This window comes from Pan paniscus, chromosome 22, assembly GCF_029289425.2.
Source record: "Pan paniscus chromosome 22, NHGRI_mPanPan1-v2.0_pri, whole genome shotgun sequence".
In the NCBI taxonomy this organism is placed as follows: Eukaryota; Metazoa; Chordata; class Mammalia; order Primates; family Hominidae; genus Pan; species Pan paniscus.
Window position 1 is genome coordinate 25,945,783 of NC_073271.2, and position 24,573 is coordinate 25,970,355.

General features: G+C 39.2%; 1 protein-coding gene across 11 annotated transcripts in view; it reads right to left on the bottom strand.

Annotated features, from left to right (window-relative positions):
- The window catches only part of GRIK1 (glutamate ionotropic receptor kainate type subunit 1), a 380,508-nt gene that overhangs the window by 218,446 nt on the left and 137,489 nt on the right, over positions 1-24,573 (bottom strand). The window lies entirely within an intron of this gene.

Here is a 24,573-nt window from a genome sequence, read left to right on the forward strand (position 1 = left end):
TGAGACACCACGCCCTGCCCAGTTCCCTTATTTTCTAATGCTATGTTTTCAAGGTTGTTGTTAAGGTCAGTTAAACTAATTTATATGAAACACCTGGTGAATATAGTGCCTGGCACAGCAGTATTTATTTACATCCTTCTTAAGTCTTTGGAATCATAGATTGTACTATCAGCAGATAAACTTGACAGATGCATAGACATGATCAGAAAGAGAATGGAAGGAAGATGTGGAGAGGGAGAACAGAAGTCAGAAACCAGAACAAAGGAAGACAATGTAGACACTGTAACATTAGTAGAGAGTTATAGAATATTGGGTTTAATTTTAGGTAGAATGCATTTCGTTAGCTCTATCTGGTTTATCTTTGATTTGTCCATTATACAAAGCTGATCTCTCTTCCCTCTGCTGTCTACTCCTCCCCGGAAGGTAGGCAGTGATAGATGCTAAGATTGGTTTGTCCTAGGCTATCTCAATAAGGACATTTTCTCTACAGAATTTTCTAATTTCAATGAGCCCCAAACCATAATTTTGAGCAGCTGTACAAACCTTTCTGTAATGATAGTAATAAAGATTGCTACCATTTATTGGTTGTCCATAATAATCTTTATTCTGTTTCTGTTCCAGTTCTTACAGCTTCCTTTATGAGAAAGATTTGTTCTTCTGTTTATAGGTGAGAAATCTGAGACCTAAGAAATTAAGTGATTGGCCTGTGGGAGATTTGAATCCGGTTTTTCTGACTCCAAAGCCTGACCTGTTTCTTCCTAACATGTTGACTGCCTATTCTAAGCATATACAGTGTAGCAAATGTCTGACACTGTTCTAGAGCCTCATCCTCTTTTCACCTCCAACATGCTCTTGTTTGTGGCCTGGTCGTCAGAGTATATGCGCTGGGCTGGGAAACCCTCATTGGTGGAGACAAAGTGGCAAGAGAGTAAAGGTGGCAATTTCCAAGGGGACCTCATTGCACATCAGACACAAAGTGTGACTCAGGCATGTGCCCCAACATATAAGCCAAGAGAGTGCCAGGCCTTTAAATAAGGAACACTGGATGTTTTCTGCAACTTAAATACAAGTAAGCTTGGGGGGTAGGGAGGGACATTGTTGTACTGGAATCTAACAGTGTTTTCAAACGTTCCCATTTCACCATTAATGGTGGCACATAATCAAATTAGCCTTTAAGAGCAATCATCACTCCATGGGTGGCACCGTGGTATGCGAAGATGCCTCGGAGATTTTAATTCTCTCTAACAGCTTTCCACAATAAAACAGTACCGAATTTGAAAGTCATTGAGAGTAATTCTAGTAGGTCTTGTTTATACACGATCTTGCAGAGGCGTCTCAAGAGCTAGTGGCTTAGATTGAGTCACTTTATACAGTTAAAGCTGTAGATATAAGCACAGACAGAAAACTGTACCTCTGTAGATCTGTAGATGTCTGTCAGTGATTCACAGCTCATACAACGCCAAGATTCAAATTTCTCTTAGAAGGGCTTTTAGTAATTCAGATGGAAAAGACTTTCCAGACAGATTCCAAGGGATTATGTTTGGGGACTGCAAAGGAGGAATTTCCAAAATTTTGTGGGCTTACTTTTTTAGTTTTACAACAACATTTACCTTTCCTGTGTGATACTTGCTGATCACAAGGGCAATACCCTGTCCTCGGTAATCTATTGTGGGCTTGCTGTTGATGATAATAAGTTTCACCATGAAGCCTGTGACTAGCCCAAGTTGTCAGAAACTCCTCATTTCCCCGATAAGCACTTTGCCAAGCTGGCAAATGCCCCTAGGAGCCACAGTGCCCCTGTTGCCTGCACACTTTGGACCCTTTTCATTAGCTTCTGACTCTTTCCACTTGCACTTAGCGCACGCTCTGATCTGGACTTCCAGCTCAGAACCCAGGTTCTCGAACTCATGAACGCATTCAGCATCCCTTGCTATCACAACCAGCTTGACAGAAAGACCACAGGCCAAGTGCAGCAGAGTTCCGGAAAGTGAATGCAGCAAAATACCCTTGCTCTCTTTGAGGTACTGAAAACAGGCCTGCCATTTAGCTTAAGTAGAAATCTAATTAATATGTTGAAGAAAAGATCGAATATTACTGTATAACTTTCAACAAGAAAACCAATTCTGAAATGAAAAAAAAAGCAAATCATGCTATATATTAAGATAAATATTTTTTAGAAAAAGTTCTTATATTTCACAAGGATTCACTGTGTGTGAAATTCATTTAAGTCTTTTAAATCAGATTCTATTTATGCCTTTACAATTACAGTTAGAATTTTAAAAATGTTTCTTTCTTTCTTCTCTTCTTTTCTTTCCTTCTTTCTCTTTCTTTCTTTCTTTCTTCTTTCTTTCTCTCTTTCTTTCCTTCCTTCCTTCTTTCTCTTTCTTTCGTTCTTTTTTTTTTTTTTTCCCACAGTTTAGCTCTTGTTGCCCAGGCTGGAGTGAAATGGTGTGATCTCAGCTCACTGCAACCTCCACCTCCCAGGTTCAAGCAATTCTCTGCCTCAGCCTCCTGAGTAGCTGGGATTACAGGTGCCCACTACCATGCCTGGCTAATTTTTTGTATTTTTAGTAGAGACAGGGTTTCACCCTGTTGGCCAGGCTGGTCTTGAACTCCCTACCTCAGGTGATCCACCTGCCTTGGCCTCCCAAGTGCTGGGATTACAGGCATGAGCCACTGCACCTGGCAAGAAACGTTTCTATCGCACAAAATAAAGTAAAGCTGTGCAGTACAGTATTTTTTCCACATGGCAATTTTTGAAACTTGGAGATTTTCAATGTTCACAGTTTCCTTCATGCAATGCTCTATCCTAGTTCAGGGGACAGAATTTCTCTAGTTAACAGATATTCTGTCTTTGGAAATGACTGATCTAAATGTCAGTCTGCATGTCTTTCCAGGAGGGCATCATCATCGTAAGGTGCCATTATGAATAACATTCTGAGATCACCTGAAACAGTAACTTAAAAATAAGACATGCTAAGTTTTAAAATCATAGCATTTTCTCTCATTTTTAAAATGATTAATTTATCATAAAGGAAACACTAGGTTCACTGTCTCATTCTGCAAATTGTGAGGAATTACATTTGAAGGTAAGCAGGCCACTTACAACTTATTCATCCTAGTCTTCAATTATTATAGCTATTTAAGTGATAATTGCTATTCTAATTTCACTAGAATTCCAACTATAATAGGAAAAGAGGTAAATAACTTTTCAGGGGCTCATGCTTGCATTTCTTTGATTATACAAGAGAAAAGAAGACAATATGTGAGTTTCTCTTCACTCACTTTTGGCAACTTCTGTCTGTGCATTAAGAATTCTAGAGCTGTAGCACCAGGAGGACAGGACCACCCTGTATTCAAATTGGGAGCCTCTACAAAGTCACCTTTAGACTGCAGAGTCATGCTTTTCTCATCAAACCAGCCAGCCTTAATTTTCTTTCGGTGTCATTTGTTTACATTTCAAAATGAATAAATTCCTGTCAACGTGTTCAATGTAGTACTTGAAATGAAATACTGGATATGTCACACAGACAGCTGAGATTATCTTCTGAAGTCCTAAGATTCTGATTAATGAGAAAACGATGTAAAGACAGATTCTTCTCCCATTCCTCCAGGTTTCTAGCTTGAAATTTGCCTTCTGAAAGTAAGCCAGCTTTTCTCCTCCAAAGTAGTGCCAGGTTTCTGTCTGCTAAGGGGACTGATATGGTTTGACTCTGTGTCCCCACCTAAATCTCATCTTGAATTTTAATCTCCATGTGTTGAGGGAGGGATCTGGTGGGAAGTGACTGGATCATGGGGGTGGTTCCCCCATGCTGTTCTCATGATAATGCAGGAGTTTTCACAAGATCTGATGGTTTTATAAGTGTTTGGTAATTCCTCCAGCTTTCATTCTCCTTCCTGCTCCCCTGTGAAGAAGATGCCTGCTTCCCCTTTGCCTTCTGCCATGATTGTAAGTTTCCTGAGGCTTCCCCAGCCATATGAAATTGTGAGTTCATTAAACCTCTTTTCTTCATAAATTACCCCATCTCAGGCATTCTTTACATGAAAATGGACTAATACAGGGACTAAGCGTCACAAGAAGGCATGAAGCCTTCAGAGTATTGCAGCTCTGTCCAATGGTGGTCAAATTATTTGAGGAGTGGGTGGGCTGGGGTTAGTATTAGAGTTTACGTCATGGTCCTGTCTTTTGACTTTTGTCCTTCCCTTTCTCCTGTCCTTAGGGTATCAGAGCCAGGAGGGTGGCTGACTCTGATGATAGAACAAGAGCCAGATATGCTCCTGCTGCTCCAGTAGAGTGGTCTTCAGGTGATCGAGATTCCGAGCTCCCAAACCAAGGCAAGAATAAGGAAACTGGAACAGGAGGGCATGGTGGGCTCCAGCCTCCCGTGACAGTGAAACATTGCCTTAGAATGACTGTTGTTAATACAATTGAGGAAATAGAACACGTAATCTTGTGATTAAGTTATACACAATTTGATTTAAATTTAGTTCCTGGCAGTTGCTAGTTTTCACTCTGGCATACTCTCTCAGTGTGGAAGCTGCTGATTCAGAAAGAGATGTTCCAAAGCTCATGTATTTCCTGGACACATCCAAGTACTGAATAAAATGCTGGTTAAATAAATGAGTTAATTTTCCAAGAAAGACACCAATTACTTTTAGATTCTTTTGCTTTCTTAAGCAGATGTGTACACATTCGGAAACATAATTGGAGGGAGGATAGAATGGGGGAAAATATGGAACTGCTGGGAGCTCAGTCAGAGACTGAAGATGATGCAGAGACTTATTGAGAGGACCACATTGGGTGTCTGGAAACTGGAAGAACAAGACACTTGGACTCCTATTTTTTCACAAGTTGGTAGGATGGGGACAGAAGCATGGGTGGTGAAAACATTATCTAGGATTAAATACTACTTTCAGTTTACTAGTGCCACAGAAAACACTTTATTTTTCCACAGATGTTCAGAAACCTTTATTTATTTCCTCCCTTAGCAGTGTGGATTTTGTAGGACAGAACCATACTAATTTCATACAGATGCTGGGACTGTCTCTAGGCAGAGTTAATTAGTGTTAGTTAACAGCATTAGTGTACCCACATCCATAAAAAAGTAATTTCCCTATTGCAAAGTCATCTAAAATTTTGTGTCAGCTCAGACTCTCCTATTTCCCCTGAATGTCATTCAAAGGAAACACCACTAACAAAAAGCTAATTAACCTCCACAGAAATAATTTTTAAATCCAAAGTTTGATGTCCAAATTCCCCTAGGCAAGGTCAGTAGTGAAGCCACACAATCAATGCTGATGGCTATATCTTCATAAACAAATAAACACATCATAAGATCATAAGATAACTGATTTCTAGATACCTACACAGTAGCAGAAATCAGAAAGGTACCTGCTCCTCACAAAAGCATCAGAATTAAAAGCATTGTGAACTTCCTTTTGATAGTTTGGATGCAAAAATTAAATATATTATAAACGTGAATAAACTTCACCTTATCTTTAACAAGCTAGATACTGGAACTTAGAGATATTAAAATAGTGAATTCAGAAAACTTAGGGCTTTCAGTCTTCAATTCCCAGACTATTTATAAAATGCATTCCAAGCCCTTTTACACGTTTTACACATTATTATTGACTTGAAAATATAAATCGAATAGGTTGAAATAAAACATGATTTTCAAATGGAGAAAAAATAGTGAAATATATTTCCTTTAAAAGATCATGACCTCTTTGCATTTCTGTCTCCCTTCTTATAGCTCCTGCCTCTGGCAGAGCCACATGCTCTTAGAAGAACAGAGGAATAGTCTAATATAGTGCCAAGAAGTCAAAGACCTTTATTTCTTTCTAAGTTACTTGAGCACTGTGCACACACCACACTTGAGTGTGCAGCATTTTTTCCCTCCTACTTTTATTTTATAAGAAAATCTAATATGTCTCTTTTTTCTGCTTGCTTTTATGAGTAGAGATTATGCTTTCAAGTAATGAGAAAGGCTCATTTCTTCACTTTGCAATTTCCTTCTAATCTTTTTTATTTTTATTTTTCCACCTTGAGAAGTCTCCTTGCTACCTTATACCCTAATGGATTCCTCCGTGCTCCACAGACATGGCTACAGATTTATTTAAGTTATTGCATTCCTTCTGTCTTCTGTCATTCAACTGCAAACTCTGTAAAATTCTTTTCTTTCTAGCCCTAAATTGGCTATATAAGATGGCTTTTCCCAATAGTTACTGAGAGGGCCTTTAGGGAAAGAATGCTCTTCGGCTGACCCTGAACCACCATATGCCAGGGGACAGTTAATCCTGCTTCGAATGGGGACTAAGAGGGAGGAAGTAGAGCAGAATAAGAATCCCTCCCTCTGACAAATACAGCAAACTGGGTTATATTGTCCACCTGCATGTTGTCCACCTGTGAGAGCCAGAAGCAATGCTTCTGCACTTCCCTTCAATATTTCTTTACTACTGTTCTTGTCAGCTTAAATTTTATCTAAGAAAATTCTTCTTTTTTTTTTTTTTGAGACAGAATCTCGCTCTGTCACCCAGGCTGGAGTGCGGTGGCGCGATCTTGGCTCATTGCAAGTTCCGCCTCCCGGGTTCACGGCATTCTCCTGCCTCAGCCTCCCGAGTAGCTGGGACTACAGGTGCCCTCCACCACGCCCGGCTAATTTTTTGTATTTTTAGTAGAGACAGGGTTTTACCGTGTTGGCCAGGTTGGTCTCGATCTCCTGACTTCGTGATCCGCCCGCCTTGGCCTCCAAAAGTGCTGGGATTACAGGCATGAGCCACTGTGCCTGGCCAGAAAGTTCTTCTTTAGACAACTCAGTATGTTCTTGGCATATCCTACACTCAGCCACAGCCCTTAAAACAAAATCCTTCCAAGCATGATGTTCTTAATATAAAACAGTAGTTCTGAATCACAGACGATTTTATCGTCTCCACCCCTAGCTACATTTTGGCATTATCTGAAGACATTTTTGATTGTTACGATTGAGTAGGTGCTACTGGCTTCCAGTGGGTAGAGGCCAGGGTGTTGCTAAACATTCTGCAATGCACAGGGCAGCCCCCTACAATGAAGAATAATCTGATCCTTCTGTTGAGGTTGAGAAATCCTGAGATAGAGGTCTGACTCCCATCTCTTCAAGCCAGAAAATACATAAGACCTGGCTGAGGGGCCTGCAAAGCTTTTGATAACACGAAGTTTTGGATTTTATTCCACAGACAAAATCAAAACCAGCATTGTTGCATCCATGACTCACTAGCACACAGTAGCATTGCTAGAGTAAATAGCTACCTGTTTCTAAATATTCTTTCTCACACATAGAGACAGCTGTTCATGAGCATAGTACGATATACTTCATCAGAGGGACTTCTCTGAAAACTTGTTTGTATAAGGGAGAAGAATAAGTGAAGTTGCTCTTCTCCCCCAGGGCCGCATGTACTTTGAAAACAGTCTCTTTGAAATGGCTTCCCTCTTCTAAATTTTCTTGAGGTTATAATGCAGAGTATTTTCTTTGATGTTTCTTCTGTCTGTCTCTCTTTATGAAAGAAGCTCTTCAATTGCATGAAAGGCTCTGTTATGGGATTGTTTCCCAAAGACTGAAGATTCTGGGGTCTTAACTCATTTAGTAGTAAAATAGGAGTGCACTTTGTAGGACCCACCTTCTCCTAGCACTTTCCTGAGTCTGCCTAAGTGTAGAAATTCCCAAGCTAGCTAGACAGCAACTTTCTCTGTGGGGCTGTGTGACTGGCACATACTTCATCCAAAGGAGGGGTAGAATGGTGCCCATGGAAAAGGGAGAAAGAAAATGAGAAAAATCACAAAACCACTGAATATTAATGCATCATAAAATCAGGGGAAATGGTCAAATAAAGGAATGGGACAATGTGTGTGTTTTAAAATATCCTGTATGTCTTTTTCTGGATATTTCCAGGACGTGTATGGATGTCGATTGTAGTAAACAGAACTATTATCTATACATTACAGCCTCTTAATGGGATCTGCAATAATAATGGAATTCTTTTGAACATTTTCTATAATTAATCTAGACAGCAATTTGCCCATATGTATGTGGCTTTTAGAACAATTAAGAGAATACAACATGTCTGCATTATGGAAGTTGTCGTGACCTTCATATAAAAAAAGGTTTGCTCAGGAGAAAGATGGAAAAAAAAAAGAACTGCAATATAAAAATATTCTATAACATAAATTTTTTAAAGCACAGGACTTTGGACATTGTGGGAGGAAGAAGTACCCCATTAATATATTTATTTCTCTACAGTAGGAAAGTCTCCAGCAATCAGAGAACGATTTTAGAGGTCTCAAAAGGCTCTTGTGCTTCAACTTTTAATCTGGTAGTGACAGGCAATTGAAGTAGACTTGCCTTTGAGTCAGAAGTCCCTACTCCTCTTCTCTTTCATTTTGGCTCAAGTTAATTTCTCCTCAGCTGAAATTCGTATGTGTGTGTGTGTGTGTGTGTGTGTGTGTGTGTGTTTGTGTGTGTGTGTTCTCCTCAGCTGAAATTCATGTGTGTGTGTGTGTGTGTGTGTATGTATTCCATGTAATGGAAAGACAATAAGAGACAGAACATTTGTATTTTACTTCCATGACTTGCCTTTTTGGCTTCACTCCAGATAAAACTATTTTTAAGCGCTGGCAATGGGGTCCCAGCTACCAATCTTCCGTGCCGGAGGTGACGGTGTAGAAAGGAGCAAAAAGTGCTTTCCCTCATGCAAGGCGCTTGAAGGTGTTTATACGGGAAAATGATTATCGAGAGTTTTTAGGCTGGATGACCTCTTTTATGGGGAAGATGTTCTTCAGGAAGCCAAGAGACTTGAGTGCTAAGAGACTTGGGTGCTAATTCTGGGTAGGCCTACAGTTTCTTGGCTTTGAAAAAGACACTGATGAGTCAGTTGTTTTCATCTCTGACCTGGGATAATAAAATCTGATGCCAATGGTCTTAGTCCCTTAAAAGTGGAACCTGAGGCCAAGGCTTTTGTGCGAGTCTTTTGAGATGGGAATTCTGGGGAGAAGTACAGGACAGGAGAGTAAAATAGAATAGGAGAGAAAGACGATACAATGATGCATTACTGAGCTGTCCACCACTATAAATACCTGGTGCTTGATTCTGCAGGGACCTTCTGAGAGCCTTCTGAATGGTGTCTCAGAACTGTCCACCCAGGGCACAAAAAGAGGAAGCATGATGTATCCGTTTTCACTCCCATCGGTTAAGAATCGCACCATGGGTGTTAATGTCCTCCGCTTCTGGGTTGCATGGGCATATGTGCAGGGGGGATGCCACCTGAACCCCATGCTGCAGATCGGAGGAGCCCGGGGAGGAAGAGAGAGGCAGCCAGACAGACCATGCTGAAGAGTTGTCTATTTCAGTCTCCTAAAACCAGATTTGAGCTCGTTCTGTTCCCCATACACACATTTTCTGTCCTCAACTTATGCAGTTTTCCTGATGTGTCTTCTTCTTTGACTGAAGAATTGCAAGTCTATTCTTCACACTCAAGTCAAATATAACTTTCCACCAAGCTGTTTCTAATGATAGTGAATACCGTGTTTACTTCAAAATGTTGCTTTGAGGATTAAATGAGAAAATGCTTTTAAAGCATTTAGCGTAGTCTCAAGCATAGAGGTAACAATCAATCAATTATTGTTGTTCTTTAAATTTTTTTCTCAATGATTATTGTATTTGCTAGATTACTAAGCACCATGAGGGCAGAAACTGTGTCTCAACCATTTGTGAGTGGCTCATATAGTGCCTGGCTACTAGTAGGTGTTTGTTATAGGTACAATTGTGACAAGCAAAAAAAAGACACCTTGTAATCAGAACCTGAGAACATGACTTTATTAGGAGACAAGGTCTTTATAGAGGGAATCAAATTAAAACGAGGTCACTAGGATGGGCCCTAATGCCGTACAACAGGTGTCTTTATAAAAAGGGGACATTTTGACACGGAGACAGATGCGTACAGAGAGAAGATGATGTGAAGACACAGGGAGAATTCATCTACAACAGCAGTCCCCAACCTTTTTGGCATGAGAAACCGGTTTCCTGGAAGATAATTTTTCCAAGGACTGGAGGTGAGGGGTGGTGGGAGCTGGTTTTGGGATGAAACGGTTCCACCTTAGATCATCAGGTGTTAGATTCTCATAAGGAGTGTGCAACCTGCATCCCTCCCATGCGCAGTTCACAATAGGGTTTGCGCTCCTAAGAGAATCTAATGTCCCCACTGATCTGACAAGAGGCGGAGCTCAGGTGGTAACGCTCACTTACCCGCTGGCCACTCATCTCCTGTTGTGAGCGGTTCCTAACAGGCCATGGACCGGTACCGGTCTATGCCCCTGTGGGACTGGGGATCCCTGATACACAAGCCAAGGAATACCTGAGGCTTCTAGAAGCTAGGAGGGAGACCGGGGACAGATTCTTCCTCACAGCCCTCAGGAGCAACCAACCCTGCTAACATCTTGATTTCAGCCTTCTAGCCTTCAAAACTGCAAGATAATAAATTTCTGTTATTCTAAGCCACCCAGGTTATGATACTTTGTTATGGCAGTCTTAGGAAGCTAATACAGTGTTCACTGAATTTTTGAGTTTTTGGAATAAATAGGTGAGTGACAAAGATGTGAGTATGATGTTGTTTTTTATAGTAGTTCACCCTACATATCTTTCAACGTCCAGATAAATTCCCACGAGTGCTATAGTCCTTCCCTGATCTTCTGGATGCGGGGAGATCTTCTCTATCAGTAACTACATAGTTCTTCTTTCAACTGATACAAACACTGCTTTGTGACTTTTCTGGAATGGCTAGACAACTCGCGTTTTAAATTTATGGTCCAAGTACATATGAATACTTCATCCGGAATTGGAAACACATTGTGTCACCCATCGTGCTCAGCTTCATCGAGTTAAATGCCTGAAGGCCCTATATGTTAGTAAATGCCCCAATCTGCTTCTCCAGTAGTGCCCACGTCTGGGTCTGATGCTCTGCTTCCTTCCATATGTGACATTTCTAACATCAGCGTAACAAAGTGAGAGGGTGCAGGGGTGCCGATGACTCCAACAATGACCCTTGTCAGCACTTGTGGGATTGGGACAAATGACTGCTAATATTCAGATATATAAAACATGCACATGTAGCCACCACTGTCTCCAGGCAGGAAGGTGACCAGGCAGGCTGGAAAGCAGAGAGACTCACATCCATTTTTTGAATACCCAAACCCATATACTCCCAACAAGAACATCTAATAAAAATATCTTATTTCAGCATTTGTTCATGGCTTGTGCAGACATTGTTTTTGAAATAATAGTCTTTAAAACGCTGGTCTCAAAATGCTTTCATGAGAAATTCATAGAGGCAAAATATTCACTTGCCTAGGTCCTCAGTAGTGGGTGATAAAAATTTTAGCAATTAGTGTCACCTTATTTCAGTATGAAACAGAAAACAGTGATGTTCTTATTATTAAGTCTTCTAAATTAGTAAGTGGGATGAGTCAGGAGGGAATTAATGACACCAAAGGTAAAAATAATGTAGTGAATATGGTTGTATTAGGAAATTTTAATTAAATGTGGTTTCTATTATAATTGGTTCTGATATTTTATTAACATGCTTCTACATGTAACTCTATCAAAATATGCATACAATCATGCCAACAGTTTTTAAACATTTGAGGTTTTAATAAATCCAGTACCCATAGTGACTCTGATAGTTGCAGTGTTTAAATGAAAAACAATGTCAACATTTTATTTTATCTGAATTATGTAGTTCCAAAACTCATACTATGGCTGCCCTAAAAACAGCTACTCATTCCGTTTTCTCCCAGAGAACTTTATACATATATTTGGTAGAGCAGGGATTCACTACTGTTAATAAATAAGAAGGCCCCGATGTCTAATGGAGTAAGAGAAATAAAATATAAGCTTTGTGGGGGAAAACAAGGTACTAATTACGTTTACTTTTATTTTCATTTGATGATAATTGATTTTTGTTTCAAGATCAGTAGAGTATGTGATCTCCATGCTCTTGCATTTAGGACTAGCTGAAGTCTTGGTAGAAGCAGAGGGCATGCTGGCCAGTGAAATGTTATTCTTGGACTTCAGTTTTTCCTTCTATAACAAATACTAGTAATGGTTGGTACCTGGCTCATGGGAAAGGTGTTCATACGCTTGATGTCACACTGATGGGAAAATGTTGATCTGATTGGCTGCACAAACCCAAGCCAGTGTGGGCTGGATATCACTGATGAGTAAGTGGCATTCCCTTGTTGAGAATCAGAAGTTGACATCACCCAGTAAGCACCTTTTGGCTATACCAGTAGTGAAAATATTGAAAATACTGCTGTATTGCCAGCTAGCAAATAGCTGCTGTCTTAAGACTCTGGGAGCTCCTCCCACTCCTATCACTATGCCCGCCCCCTAGTCCCTCCTGTAAGGTCACTGTATTCCTCTAGTTCTACCAAATAAAAGATGAACACTCAGCAAGCAGCTCTGGGACAGCCAGATCCATTCTTTTTAGTTGATGCCAAGTCCCCCAGTTGTCTGAATACCATTCCTGGAGTTATGATACCAATCTCATAGTTTATTCGTTGGAACTTGCCTATTTTCAAAGGATCAGTGCATTATTCAAAAACAAATTAATTCCTTTTGGAAGATCTGGTTCTTTTTACAGGCACATTTTTTTCACTTCATTGAATCTTTCGAAATGGAAATGTTTAAACACTCTTGGCTGTTTTTTATTGAAATACGTCTTGGTCCATAGGTAAGAAAATCAACTGAATACAATTTTTGTTCATTATTGAAGAAGGCTGTAACTCATATTTAAGAAGTGTTTGCTGCCCTTTTTGATTTATACTATGAAAAAATGACTTTAGATAAAAATAGTTTTTGAAAGTGTGTGATTTGTCTACAACAGCATCAACACTCAGGGACAACCGTTTCCTGCCCTCTTGAAGCTAATTTCTAACTTTCCAATACACTAGTGTAAACCATTTCTTACATACTATTTCAACAGAACCAAAAATCAATGGCAAAATGTTTTAAACTACAAAGACATAGTCTTCTATGTAATCAAGGACAAAGTTTTATCTTTCATATCCTTTTGGAGAGGAACACAATTAACTATTTGTCATCCCCCCCACGCTTTTTTGAACAAAAACTAATTGCAGTTCTAAAATTTTCCTCATTAAAATAGAGCACTGTTTAAAACCAGTTTGTAAATTTGCATATGTGAAACCCAAAAAAGAGATCCTTACAAGGTTCAAATACTAAAATTGTGCAAAGAGCCATCAACAAATTAGGCAGAAGCAGTTTGCAAAGTAGATGGGCCCATTTTCTTCACCACTTAATGGTTATGTTGGGTTAATTACGCATATGATAAATATCATGTTTCAGAAAAATTTTAAGTTTTCATTGAACTTTGTTACTACGTATTTCCTATATTCTTCTGTGTCAATGTTAATGTCCTCAATTAAAATTTCTAATGATTGGAAAATTTTTTAACCTGTATTGCTCCATTTAGTAATACAGGGGCAATGAACAAATGCTGTTAATGATGATGATGGTGGTGATGTTGAGGGAGAGGAGGCTGATAAGGAGTCCATGTAACTTATAGATGGGTGCAAGAATTTAAATTTCTCAACAGGAATTCTGGAGAACAGATGCTTTATAAACTTTTATGATAATATCTTTTTGAATTAGTTATATAAAAACAAAGCAGTAAGGAACAGGGCTCTCGTCTGCTTTGCATCAGTGTAAGTTCTTCTTCTGAGCATTCTGCAAGCAAGAGGACTGGGAGAAGATAAATGCACAGGACACAGAGGGCTGTGTTTTCTCTAGGCTTCAACTCATTTTGGCCCATGGCAGTATATTCTGAAAATAGTATTTCAAAATGAGCACTGACAAATGTTCAGTGACAGGGTTGGCTTCCCTTCTTCACCTATGTTAGGTAATCGGCATCCACCTTTGGTATTCCCAAGTTTTCTGCTTGTCTACTGGAGCCATGTGGGCAATTCTTCTTGACATATGTCTACCTGTCTTTCTCCAAGGCAGAGTTGTGAAATGTTTCCTTCTGCCTTCTTTATCACACTCTACAAAGGAGCACAGCCTCCTTCATCAAACATAGGCAGTAACTAGATCATCCCACTTGGATTCCTATATATCTCTACAAGTCAGAGCCGGTGCATAACAACCTCTCGTACACCATAGCTCATCTAGAAAACGATAAAAATGTGTACAGCATAGCTCATCAGATAGCATAGCTTATCTAGAAAATGATAAAAATGTGTACAGGGCAAAGGGATGAGGGGGTTGACATCAACATCTCAGCACATTTGTAACATATTCACAGGGGCTTGCATGCATTTTGTGGAAAATTCTGTCATAAACTAAGGCATTTTAAACTACATTCATTCAACTTAAAATAATAGCAAAACAACACACCTTCTCAAGTCTTCTCCATCCCTTTCCCGTCTGAAAAAAGTGTTTACTCATTCACTCAATCCAACTTTTATTTTTAGGCTATATGTAGCCAGACCGTATCTCTATGCCAGATTTAGCATACAAAGATAAGGAACTAATATTTTCTGCTACTCGGTGGATGTATATCCTGAATATAAGCCCTACTGGCAAGGCATTCATCTTCCTTCCCTACTGTACCCTTCAATTTTTTATTCTGCAGAGAATTATAATATCCTTGCAGAGAATTATAATATCCTTATATCCATTGGTTTCTTGGTTCATCAACAGAAAGCACTTTTGTCCCCTTGGCTTACAAACCAGCAACCTACTTTTCTTTCACTAACCATATGAATACAACTTCAACATATTATTCAACAACTTAAGCAAATTCAGACTGTTAGGAAAGTAGAACTTTAAATTCAAGATGCAGATTTATTATGAGAGTATATCACAGTTGGAACAGAGGTAAAGGAAACCAGACATCTGTTGAAGGTCAATGTAGAGAATCAAGTGCTGTTTCTTTATTTTGCTCTTTTTTTTTTTTTCTGAGATGGAGTCTCACTCTGTCACTCAGGCTGGAGTGCAGTGGCATGATCTCGGCTCACTGCAACCTCCACCTCCCAGGTTCAAGCTATTCTCCTGCCTCAACCTTCCGGATAGCTGGGACTACAGGCACCTGCTACCATGACTGGCTAATTTTTGTATTTTTAGTGGAGACAGGGTTTTACCATATTGGCCAGGCTGGTCTCAATCTCCTGACCTTGTGATCCACCTGCCTCGGCCTCACAAAGTGTTGGGATTACAGGCGTGAGCCACTGCATCAAGTGCTGTTTCTTTATCTCCCTCTTTTTCTAAGTTGAGATTTCTGATCTGGCTGGCTTTATGGACGTGAGACCTGTGCAGTCACACGGGGCTTGCACATCGGAGAACGCTGAGCTTGGTTTCATGCCCTGCTGTTGCTGTCTTGAACTTCTTAATAATTTTTGAAACAAGAGGATCCACATTTTCACTTTGCACTGGGCCTCTGAATTAAGTAGCTGGTCCTGCTCCTCATATACTATCCTGGGGTTAGTTGATTCTTTGCCTTTACTGCTAAAAACATCCACCAAAGCTCAGCCAGGCATGGTAGCTCACGCCTATAATCCCAGCACTCTGGGAGGCCAAGGCTGGCGGATCATGAGGTCAGGAGTTTGAGACCAGCCTGACCAACCTGTTGAAACCCCGTCTCTACTGAAAATGCAAAAATTAGCTGGCATGCACCTGTAATCCCAGCTACTCAGGAGGCTGAGGTTGCAGTGAGCCGAGATTGCACCACTGCACTCCAGCCTGGGTGACAGAGCGAGCCTCTGTCTCAAAAAAAAAAAAAAAAAAAAAAAGTCCACCAATAGTTGCTTTGTCAATAGATGGCCTTAAACCATTGAAGAATCAAGAAGTTTGGAATCCTGGTATTGTTGGACTTATAGACTTGTAGTACTAGAGTACGGAGAAGCACCTTTCTCTGCTTCCTCTCTCCAGCTACCAAGGAGCTCAGTTGCTCAGCTGAGGAGGTAAGAGCAGCAACCAGCCTGGACAGGCTTCTGCACTCCTGGTACAGTCCAGGGAGGCTCACCTTGCTGGTGGTATTTCCCTGCCAGCCCTCATACCTTGAACTTCCCTTCTTCCAAACCAGAAAAGGAAAAAAGGGCAACAGGAAAGGCCAGGTCTCCTGACTCTGCTCCACGGTGAGCCCTTTCCAACTGTGTGCTATTTTGCTGTTACCATGGAGATCAGTTGCTCTCTACTAAGTCATTTTTTTACCTTTCTCTTTCTTCAGTGGAAATTTGCGTTTTAGAACTTCTCCCCAAAACCTGTTCTTCTTAGCATTCCTTCTTCACTTCTACTACTGTATGAACAGACTTCCTGTTTTTAGATTTAAAGGTGCTAAACCTCCCTTTAGTAGTTTTATACTTACTTTGTATTAGTCAGTTTTCATACTGCTATAAAGAACTGCCTGAGACTGGGTAATTTATAAAGGAAAGATGTTTAATTGACTCAAGGTTCAGCATGGCTGGAGAGGCCTCAGGAAACCTACAATCATGGCGGAAGGTGAAGGGAAGAAACGCACCTTCTTTACAAGGTGGCAGGAAGGAGAATGAATGCAGAAGGAACTACCAAACACTTATAAAACCACCAGATATTGTGAGAACTCTCTCACTGTCATGAATATAGCATAGGGGAAATTGCCTCAATGATTCAATTACCTCCCACGAGGTCCCTCCCTCCACACATGGGATTATGAGGATTATGGGGGATTGCAATTCAAGATGAGATTTTGAGTGGGGACACTGCCAAACCATATCAATGATTTACCTTTTTATTCTTTAATTTATTACATACCCTCATAAGAAACTGTAGCTGAAACCTTAACATACTTGGTCAAATACTTGGATTGGATTAGGTGAATATTGAGTTTGTATCAATAAAACACTTTTCATGTAACCAGCATATAATTTGAATAGCTATAAAGTTAAGATATACAACGAAAAGATTTGTAGAAAATAGTCTCCATGAAGGCATATTGCTCAATTTTTATTTATGGAGTTGAAATTTAAGTCTACACATCTCTGTAGCACCCCAATTAAAATGAGAGAAGAAAAGTGGAGAGATAGGAACTACATGTAGTTTCCAGTGTGGAACAAGTGGATGGTATTTATTAACAGTGACAAAGAGGATGATATTTTTAATATTTTAACTCCCTGTTGATAAAAGTGAAAGAGTCTAAAGTTTAGAAGAGGTTGTTAGTGATTTAGTGATGACCTAAACAAGCAAATGTGGATTTTTCAATGAAAACCTCTTTGCAGGGGTGGTTGAGGTCATGTTAGCCAGTAATCTTTTGCCAGGGGTCTTAGGTAGATATCCATTCAGCATGTATTTTTTTCAATACATTTTAATTGAGTGACTGCTACATCTGAATTATTGTTCTGGGACTGTGCTTGAACTGTTCAAATACAGTTTTTACCCTCATAAACTCTGTCTACCGAGGATGTCAGACAATACCAGAAGAAAATAAAGGGATCAAGTATCAAGAAAGGGAAGTACAAGACTGGTCCTAAATTAGCCTAAGGAAGAAGATCTCATCCCTGACTGTACATTAGAGTCATATTGGAAAACTTAAAAACATAAGTAACAAGAATCCAATTCTCAGGCCCCACCGTAGACCAAGTAACTCAAAATCTCTGGAGATTAATATAAATTCTGGAGATGAGCTTGAGGTGTCAGTACTGGGTGACTCTCATGAGGATTGGGGTTCACCTAGAGGGAAGTGGGTCAAACTTCAACCAGAACCAGAATCACCTGAAGTACTTGCTAAAACATACACTTTAGTTACCACCCTAGAGATCCTGGTTCAATGGGTTAGGGATAGGGCTCTAGAATTTATATTAATCATTAACAAGGTCCCAGTCGTTGCTGAGGCTATTAGTCAAGGGACTGCAATTTCAGAACTACTGCTATGTGAAAACCATGAAGGCTTTCCAAGGATGTGAAATTTTTCCCAGGACTAGAAGGATGTGTGGACAGAGAGAAAAGGTAATTGGAGAGGGTTTGGGGTATGGATAACAGCATTGAAAAGGCCCAAGTCAAGAAAGCATTTGAAAAATTGAAAAAGGTCTAGTTGTGTTTGGAGCATAGAGTGTTAAGGACATAGGTGAGGTGGCAAGCAGGGAACGAATATCTGGTGATACTGAAAACCATATCAAGAAGTTTGTACCTCATTCTAAGGCCAATGGCAGCACGCTGAAGGACGTTAAGTACAGGGATAACACGATCTGATCCTCATTTTGGAACGTTAATGCAGGTGACTGTCGGACTAGAGGCTGTTTCAGCAGTCCTGGTGGCAGAATGAACAGAAAGAAAAAAAAGAAAGAAAAACGAATCCACAGAACTTGACGACTAATTGAGTGGCAGTGGGGCAAGTGAGGGAAGAGTCAAGGATGACACCTCTAATTTAGGTTTAGAGAGCTAGAGGATGGAGCCCTTCACCATGATGCAAAACAAAGAATTTGGGTCAGTGATATGCAGGCTGTGGGAACTGCAGCAGACTATCTAATGTCCTTGAACTTCAGCTTCTTCATCAATAAGAATAATAAACGTATCTGAATCATAGGGACACTGTGAGGGTTAAATGTGGTTGTGGGTAAAAAACTTAATATAGAACCTAGCGTGCAGTTCTCCTACCTCCTGTCTTCTCAATTTAGTATACATGTTTTGTCCCAGCTGAAGAAAAGCACAGATCTCTAAGCACACAACTTTGTGTTATGTATTTTGTGTTATATGCTCTTAATGTCTGTAAGATGAGAGAGAAAACCAAGGTGATGCTATACTGCCACCATGCTAGAACCAAAGCACAGGATAAAGCCAATTTGTTGTTTTCTCATTTTTCCAATTTTTGCAAAATAAAATTAAGATTTAATATAAGTGGTTTCTGGGAAATATTTAAAGCAAGATTCTAGCCCAGTTCCTTGCGGCAACTCAGTGCTTCCTAAGAGCAGTTTATTGTTTCGTGTGTATGCTGGGACTCCTTCATGAAAGATGTTTGATGGACAGGACTAATGTCTGCTTCATATGCTGTCTCTTATCAGAACTTTTCTCTGTGTACTTAAGCTTCAAAGGAAATTATTTGACTTAGGATAGAACAAATCCATCCAACAACCAACAATGTTTTAATAGGGTTTTACTCTACACATGCCCTATCAAGAATGCAATCTGTTGGCCATTGCTCTGTGCTCCCCACACCAACAAAAATGTGACAAAAATTAATCTCTAGTTTTTCGGGTCAGTTACTGGTGGGTGAATAAGTTATTCTGAAACAGATATGACCTCACAGATGGAAATCCTTGACCCAGAGTCCCAACTTCAATGAAGCACTTGCTGGCTTGACCACTTCTAAGAGATCATTGGCTTCTGGTCCTTCCTGAGTTATTCCTCTAACACTCTTACTCTTTACATTATTTAACCAGAGGGCTTTTCGAAAAAAAGGGAATTATACTAATTCAAAATGATTTGGGAAAATATTTTAAGGTCTTCTTCCTTGAAATCTTCTATTTCGAATTGTGAGATAATGCCCCCAAGAAAATAAGTCTTCCTATTTGGTCTGAGTACATGGTGATCTCACACATAGGCTACCCAGCTGAGCACAGGGCAAGCTCAGCTTAAGGATGAGTATCTGAAAAGAAGCAGAAATGTTCTGTTTTTCTAATTCATTGAGAATTACTTTTACAAAGGTGACATATTTGCTTTTAATCCCCAAAGCGACAACCATTTTTGTACTTTATCCTCAGAAAAATATGTCACATTTCTTTGACTCTGCATGAAATGCCTGTGATAAGTCAGACAGAAAAACCATTTCTTCTTTGCCATGAATAAAATATTTTGGAGGTCAGTGAGTGAGTGTGTGTGTGTGTGTGCACGTGTGTGTGTGCGTGTGTTTGGAGGCTTATGTGTGTAAGGGAGCTTATGATTTTCAGTGACATTCAAGTTTATTTCTATTATTATAATTAAGACAATATAATAGAACAATAGCTTTGTTTTGCCCTTTTATGGTGTGTGCGTGTGTGTGATCCCAACTAAAGTTAATGTGTCATTTCTGACATAATTATCTTTACCACCCACAAAAAGTGGACTTTAGGTCAATTGAAGAGGTAAGTAATAAACTATATAAGGGGGGGCTTTATGGCCATAAATATATAGTATGAGCCCAAAGGAGTATTCTCTACTCAATATCTTCTCTCCCAAACAACTTAGGGACACAATGGCTGAGCAACATTAGCTAGGCTCCAAAAATTCCACTAATTTACTATGTGATAATATCGTTTTAAAGATGTGGTCTTATAAAAAGTTACATTTTCATGGAACAACTTTTACTGGAGGTATCTAGCTGACAAAATGTAGATAGTGAGATTGGTGAAGGCTAATTACTTATATGACTGTGACCTGCAAAATACAAGTGCAAAGAAAAAAAACCCTCATGCCTGGATTTTCTTCTTGGAACACTAAATACTATGAAATAATTAAATCTGAACTGCAGGTTGGGCACTTCTTTATTAGCTTTGTGGTCTTGGTCAAGTTATCTAACTTCTATGACCTTAAATTTACTCATCTGTAGAACGGGGCTAATTATACCTATCTCATAAATAGATACTACCTCTTAATTAGGTGGATTCAGTGAGATAGAATATGTAAATACTGTAGCTAATTGGATGCCAGCTAGTATCTACTTACTCTGAAATTAGTAAGTGTTAGTTGGAATTTCCTGAAAGGTACTTATGGGGACTATTATTTTGAACCACGTTCCCCTTTTCAGCCATGTCCATGAGATTACAAGGAACCACTATGATTTATATATTTTGGATTTAAGCTAAATTTACCCATCTTGGACATAGTTATCCATTATTTTGTAATGTAATTTTCTATTTTACAAATATGGTAAAATAGAAAAATTCAGTGCATGAGACAGTTTAGGAAGGCATATATATTCTGAAAAGAAAGTGGGTGCTATCACTTGAATTATTAAAGCCAACAAGTACCCAAGAGGTTGCTTAAGATTTCATTTCACTTTGCTAGGGTAAACCTGCCTGAAGTAGCGGAGAATTTGCTAGGTATCCCTGCCTGCGACAATAGAAACAGAAGCCGTTCAATCAAAGCAAACAGGAGAACAAGCAGCTTTAGGGGAATTAGGGCAAGAATCTCTTGTGGCTCAGCATCATTTTATCACTTGATTTCAAGCCAGCAAACTTGTTTCTGATGATTAGATATTGTTCTTAATTGCAGAAGAAGCACCTTATGGATTTCCTGTCCATCTTTATAGTATATTTCAATATTTTGTAACTAAATCACTATTGCTTCTGCCACACCTGCTTTACATTTGACACATTGGAGGGTGAGTAAAAATGATTAGAGACAATGTTTATGTGAAAGACATGTCAGGAGAGCAAGAGAGAGGATCTGCTATTCCTGGATGGTTTATTTCCACCCACAACCCAAAATTATACCAACCCCTCAACCTCAGATTACAGATATAACACATTCCCATCTGGAATAGCCAAGCAATACAAAAGAAGTATTAAGAAAAGTAAAACCCATCTAAAATCTCACTCCCAGGGGTGACATAGGTGAGCATTAAAATGCTCATTTTAATGAGTATTCTTTAAGACATCTCTTTTATGTACACACATGCACACACGTATACACAAACCCTTTTCACAGATATATACACAAAATTTTATATAAATGGAATCATACCTGTCTGTGCTTCTTTGCAACTTTATACTTCTTTGCAACATGCTCCTTCCTTTTTTCCTTTCTTTCTCCTTTCCTAAAACCTCCTTCCCTCCCACACTGCATTTCTTCCTTTCTTCCATCCCACCTTAATTCCTTCCTTCCATTTTTTATTTTCCAGGAACAAGGAGTTAATTATATAACTTTCATGGCCTACTATCATCATTAGCCCATGCAATATCCCTCTTTATAAATACGTACCTATGTGTATGCCACTGTATTTCCCACTCTCATTACTCTCTTCCCCACCCCAAGCTGGTGAACATTCAATGGATTTAATGTATACCTTTAAATGTCTATAGTTGTTGTATGCACTTTTAAACTTACATAAATTTTGTTGCTTTACAGATATCTTTCTGATTTTTTTTTTTCTCAGCACTATCCCTGTTCTTACATGTGCACCTAACCTATTGTTTCTAAAAGCTGCCTATTGTGCCCTGGTTCCATCCTCTACTCATTCCTTAGTGATGGGCATTTGGGTACTGCCAACTCACTGTCCCGTATACAACACTGCAACACCTTTTTTTTTTTTCTTTTTCTGAGACGGAGTCTCGCTGTGTCGCCCGGGCTGGAGTGCAGTGGCGTGATCTCGGCTCACTGCAAGCTCTGCCTCCCGGGTTCACGCCATTCTCCTGCCTCAGCCTCCCGAGCAGCTGGGACTGCAGGCGCCCGCCACCACGCCCGGCTAATTTTTTGTATTTTTAGTAGAGACAGGGTTTCACCATGTTAGCCAGGATGGTCTCGATCTCCTGACCTTGTGATCTGCCCTCCTTGGCCTCCCAAAGTGTTGGGATTACAGGCCACTTTTTTCGGTAATGTTCCCTTTCTTTGGGACATATGTCAGGAATGGAATTGCTGAGTCATGGAGAAAGTTTATATTTAACTAAGTGCGCCAAACACTTCACAGATTCTTGATTTTTCAGAAGGGCAAGGGGTGGTCAGCACCCCCAAGATGGAGTATCATGAGGTCTAGGATTCTCTTTGGTCCACAGGCTTACTCTGATTGATTCTGTGCCTGCCTGTTACAGGCAGAGAGACAGGGGCCTGGATTACCCATTGAACCTGTTTGTCTTGTAGATTTGAATTACTTATTTCACATAAAACGCGCAAAGATTTCCCCATGGATACTACTCAGGTTTGAAACTAGTTTTTCCTAACAATGACATGGATGTCTTTCTCAGTTAATGAATATATCTAATTCATCTCCCTTTTAATAATTTCAGGGAATTTCCTTTTACTTTGCTTCATTTTATGAACCCTTCAGTATTACACATGGAGGCTTGGTTTTGGTTTTTCACTATGTAAACAATGCTGCAATGAACATCCCTACTCATGAACATTTGTATTCACTTGATCATTTTTCATCTTGGTGTAAAATCGTAGGTGTGAAATTGTTCCAGCAAAATTCATGCACATTTTAATTCTTGATGTGCAGTGTCATTTCCCTACAAAAAGACTGTACCATTATATAGCCCCCAACACAACACATTAAAGTATCCATTTCTTCCCATTCTTGAACAATGCTTAATTTATCCATCTCCAATAATCTGATATTAGATTTTTTATTTTTATTCTTTGATTTTATTAAAGTTAAATATTTAAAATATACAGTATTTATTGACCTTCTTCCTGTAAATTTCCTGTTTTTGTCTTTTGCAAATATTTTTCTATTACAATATTTGTATTATTGTTATTTGTAAGACCTCCATCAGGGCAAAAATAGTACCATTGATGTGGATCTCTATTTCCCATTTTCTAGTACTTAGTAGCTGCTCAATAAATGTTTGCTGAATAAACATTAATATTTTGTCTGTCATATATTTTGCAGGTTTTTTTGTTTGCTTTAAAATTTTATTTCACTGTGCATATACATATTTTGATGTAATCAACAGGTTAGTCTTTTCCCCTATGTTTCAGTTTTCCTGTATTTTTAGTTTTATTTACTCCACATATTATAAGCATATTTGGTAACTCTTTTATTATAGTCCTTATATGGTTTTATTTTTTAGCATTAAAAATTTTCAATCCATATCAAATGAACTCAGTGAGATCAGTAACATAGGGTTCTGGCTTATATTTTTCCAGCCCCTTTTATTGACTGGTTTGTTGTTTTACACATAATGCTGCATTTATCTTATACTATATTTTATGTATACTTAGGTCCATTAAAAAAATTCTCTATTCATTTCCACACATTTATTACTTAGGCTATCTTTCTTATAATTTTAACTTTATTGACTTTGAAAACATAAAACAATCACATGGCTCAAAATTCTAAAGAGTCCAAAGGATACACAGAAAAACGTTTCTTTTACTATTACCGTATCAATCAGCCCTATGAACAAACTGAGCCCTGACTGTTGTTTTTTTGCTCTTTGTTTTTTTTAGACGGAGTCTCGCTCTGTCACCCAGGCTGGAGTGCTCAGTGGCGTGACCTTGGCTTACTGCAAGCTCTGCCTCCCGGGTTCACGCCATTCTCCTGCCTCAGCCTCCTGAGTAGCTGGGACTACAGGACTGTTGTTTTTTAAAAATAGTATATTATGGGGATTGTTACGTATCTTACCTTTTGTGAAGCTTAACAGTAAATCACACTATGTCAATATAAAAGAAGCTTTTTCAGTTGTTCCATATTTGAATAGTCTCACATTGATGGATGTTTAAGTTTTCCTAAACTTTTGCTGTTAAAAAATACTAGAATCAATAACCTTGTACAAGCTTATTTTGTACCTTGAGTACATGTGAAGAATATTTCCTAGAAGTGTGATTACTGGGTCAAAGGGTAAATGCGTTTGGTTTTCTGACA